We start from the raw sequence: 4,199 nt of genomic DNA on the forward strand, positions 1-4,199 counted from the left end.
GTTGATGGGGACACTTGAAGGAGCCTGTCACCATCCCCTCTCTGCTCACCCACTTCAGGTGCTGGGTTGAGCTTATCAGATCAGTAAGGTCCCTGTCCTGCCTCTGCTGGGGCTGCCCCTTCCACCAGGGAACGGCTCCCCAACACCCAGCTCTTACAGGGACACTGAGGTTCCTGGCCTGGAGCGAGCAGTAACTGCTCACACTGGGTCCCTGTCACACGGCAGAACAGGTCACACCTGGCTGCCGTGGGCTGTGTGGGGACAAAATGCTCAGCTGCCTTCATGACGTGGTCAAAGCCCTCACAAGACCATCAGGGACCCTGCAAGTGCCGGCCAAGCCAGAGTGACAGGGTGATGCCAGACCTGCCCTGGGCCAGGGCCCAAGGCAGCACTTGTAGGCTGGGCACTGCTGGGCGTTGTCTGGGCTGGTTCGTGCTGGGGTGGGAGGTCAGGTTGCCCCAAGAGCAGTCAGGGCTCACAAGGGCAGGCTCCTCTCTGGCTCTGGGACTGGCTCAGGTGTGCTTAGGACATCTCCTTTCCACCTGAAGGAGCCTGGAAGAGGGAAATCAGAAACCCAGTTTGGCTGTCCCAGTTTGGCTATCCCAGTTTGGCTATCCTGATTTGGCTATTCCAGTTTGGCTATCCCTGCTGCTTAAGTATTGGTTCATCTTTAAGTGACTGAATTTTTGGAGCATTCCCATGTGCCCCTGCTGCTATTCAGAAGGTGTGATTATTGATCTGCTGGGAGTGGATGGCTAAGGGTGGGGGAAAGGGACAATAGTTGATAAAGAAGCTCTGGTGACAATGACCCTGTTTGCAGCTGAACCCTGTGGAAGGCTCCCAGTGCTTTTGGATGCTGCAGTAACTTCTCTGCCCCTCAGGTGCTCCCAGCCCTTTGGTCCAAGGCTGTAGGACAGCTGGGAGGGGAGTTCAGCTTTCCTCCCTGGGAGTGGGTAATGAAGGAGATGGATCCCCTGCACTTTCCCTGGTAAAGTTTCTGTATTTCAGTGTCTTTCACTTCATGTCCAGGTGTGTGCTGAGCTCCTGGCCATGGACAGGTCACTCAGCTGATGGGCTGGTTCTCCACAGGATCAGCCTCTCCACAGCCAAGACTTCCAGTACTCCCAGCAGGAGTGTGGCCTTTAAAGGAGACAGTGAATTGTACAGGCTCAGGTGTCCGAAGGGACTGTGATGTGTCACATTGGGTGGCTGCTTGAGAGGTGGCAAATGTCATCAAAAATAGATCTTTGTCACCTCAGAGAGGTGCTCTGCCACCAGCTGCATCCTGGGTTGGTGTGGAGCTTGTGCTTGGATCTCAAACAGTGCTGTGGTGTCTCAGTGTAGGACACTCCTGTCAACACAGTATGCTGGGGCTCAGAAGGCTGGCTGGGATGTGACAATTGTGACAATGTGTACAGCTGCCTCTGGTGTCCATGGCCACTTCTTTGGGACTCCACACTGAGCATGAAGCTTGAGAAGAGCACAGAGGGGATTTGTGGTCAGTCTGTCACAGCAAAGGCTCAGAGTTCTCAGACTTCACGCACAAACGGGTCATTTCTGTGTTTTGTCCTCATTTGTTGGAGAAGTGAGGGGGTTTTGTGCCCTCAGTACAACTTCTAGAAGACAATTTAATGGCTGTGTTCAGATATAAAAGGGGAGAGGGCCAGGGCTGGCTGAGTCAACAGTGTTTGAGGATAATACCCCATGGGAGAGTAACAGAATTTGTCTATGTCATAAATAACACTGAATGGCTTATTTTGGCAAAGAATTTTCATTCCTGACAAATGCCATTTTGAGACAACCAATAACCACCTGCTAATTTGAGATGAAATTAGAATTGGAATCTGATGTGCTCAGGTCAGCTTGGACGCAGTGTTTGGTGGGTTTCCAGTGGAGTCTCTCATATGTCTGATAGGAAATAATCTTTATGAGGCTGTCAGAGGCAAGGGAATACCCAGGCTTACAAGTCCTTGCACTGGTTTATTGGGAAGGCCCATGTCAGAGGATTGCTAAGTAAAGCACATTACATAAGGCTGCCCTTTGAGGTGCTGAGGTCTGGTAACTGGGACATAATTTTCAAGTCTATCAGAATGATTTCAGCATCTCCTGAGTTGTCAGTACTTCTTTGCTTTTTGAGGCAGAAGATGTTTTTTCTCTTCTACCACATTAAATGGGACCTTCTGAGTTTTGCTGCCTGTAAAGGTGCATAAAGGCGTGCAAATGTGATGCTTTGGGATGTGTCACCTGCACTTTCTGGCTTAAATCTGTTACAGTGCAAGCTCAGCAACTTGTGCCCCAGCTCCCTCCTCCACAGGAAGGATGTTTAGCTATGGAGGGGCAAGGTAGGAAACCCTGAGCAGATTTCGGTTGGCTTATGCAGTATCAGGGACTGAGAATCTGAACTCAAAAATCTGGTTAATCTAAAGTAAAAATTAGGGAATGATATTCCCATTTGGAAAGTACATTAAAGTACAGGCAAACCTGCTGTCCTCCTGCTGGTTCATCTTCCTGCCTTTGCTGTTCCTTTGTACAGTGAAAGCTTTTGAAGGCGGGGTGCACCTGAGGTACAGTTTTATTCAGGGCACAACAGGCCCATTGCCTGGTGGGGGGTATTTCTTTCACTGGATAGGAGCAAAACCTTTGGAAATTATGTTTGCTTTAGGTTCTTGCCTCTCGTGGGCTGAGGCTGGCGTGGTTCCAGGCAGGTCTCATCCCGGGGCATGGGGTTTGCCCACCTTCCAGGCTGGAAGAGCCCCAGGTACAGCCTCTCCCACTGGCACCCTGGCTTCCTTGAAGAGGGCAAGACAGAGAAAGCTGAACTTTATCCTAATCTGCTTTTTAGAAGCACTGATGTGCTCATGTCTACCTGGAAGTATTTGCCTCTGAAATGACTGAATGGCATTCCCCCAACATGTGACCGTCCCTGAGATGGGCAACATGGGCAAGGAAATGCCTGAAATGTCTGCAACCTGCAGCCCTTTGGGTGACCCATGGGTGCCCCATGGGTGCCCGCTGCCCTCTGCAAGCTGAGGAAACTGTCTGTAACCTCTTCATCCCCTGTCTTTTACTTTGAACCTCTGTCTTGTTTTTCTCAAGACTTATCTCCATCACTCCAGGTGACTCTGGATAAATTCTCACAGCAGAGGAAGCCCTTACTAATACAAGTCTGCTGAGGTGTCTGATTTCCACCCTGACCTTTTCGTTCCTAATTCCCTCTTAAAGCTGTTTTATTCCAAAGGTGTACAAAGGATTGTAGGTAACAGCAGCTGCTCTTAGCTGTGTAACAGGAGTGCAGGCTCAGACTGCTCAGTGTATGCTGCAAATTCACATTAACACTGTGAGATAAATTCACATTAACACTGTGAGCTGCTGCTGTGAAGGGCTCTGTCCATCCCTTACAAATTGACTTTTTAAGCAGTTATTTTTAAAAATGAGTGTATGTGAAGAAGCCTCATCTTTAACCATGCTTGGCCACTTACTTTTATCTGAAGTTCAATTCATCTGTTCTATTAGAGACCCTACTTATTCCTGGAATGGGTTTCAAACCAGCTGAACTCCAGTTTCCTTCAAGACATCGAGAGCCCTTCAGTTGTGTCAAAGTTTGTAACAAGTTGTTGTGAAGAGGAAACACAATCCACAGACAAAGCACCGTGCCACTGACTTGTGAAACACTGAAGAATTATGTTCATCTCAAATTTGCTCAGCACCATTACTGGAACGGACTGAAATAATAACGAATAGGAGGCAGGTGCCCGGGTGCCCATAAAAATCCCAATCCTCTGGATGTCTCGCGGGCTAACAGCCCTGTGACAGGCGGCCCCGCCCGCGGGCGGCACCGCGCCGGGACAGCGGCGGGAGGGAGGCGGCACCGAGGGAGAGCCTGAGGAGGCTCCAGCCCGGCCCAGTGTGACCAGCACTGACCCCCGGCCCAGCCCTGGCTGCAGCTGCGGCTGCCGCAGCACTCGGCCAGAGAGGACACCCAGGGTGACACCGCAGGTGAGTGCTGGGCCCCTGCTCCGGACCTGCGGCCGTAATTGCTGTGTTTGATCCGTGCGATCGCCTTCACAAGGCAGGAGAGGTGGGGGGACAGACCCCGCGGAGAGACAGACACAGTGGGGGGACAGACCCTGCGGAGGGACAGATCCCACTGAGGGACAGACCCTGCGGAGGGACAGATCCCACTGAGGGACAGACCCTGC

The 4,199-nt window shown here is 51.2% G+C and overlaps 1 protein-coding gene across 19 annotated transcripts in view; it reads left to right on the forward strand.

Annotated features, from left to right (window-relative positions):
- The first annotated feature begins 3,845 nt into the window (after positions 1-3,845).
- Positions 3,846-4,199, forward strand: part of IGFN1 (immunoglobulin like and fibronectin type III domain containing 1) — a 41,459-nt gene continuing 41,105 nt past the window's right edge. For all 19 annotated transcript variants that reach the window (XM_042016006.1, XM_042015994.1, XM_042015995.1 and 16 more), the window contains exon 1: positions 3,846-3,996. The gene's annotated coding sequence lies outside the window, so the exon portion shown is untranslated. The remainder of the gene's footprint in view (positions 3,997-4,199) is intronic.

This window comes from Corvus kubaryi, unplaced genomic scaffold (genome assembly GCF_017639235.1).
Source record: "Corvus kubaryi isolate FWS band 111438036 unplaced genomic scaffold, C.kubaryi_AGA036_p1.0 split3-37355, whole genome shotgun sequence".
Taxonomy (NCBI): domain Eukaryota; kingdom Metazoa; phylum Chordata; class Aves; order Passeriformes; family Corvidae; genus Corvus; species Corvus kubaryi.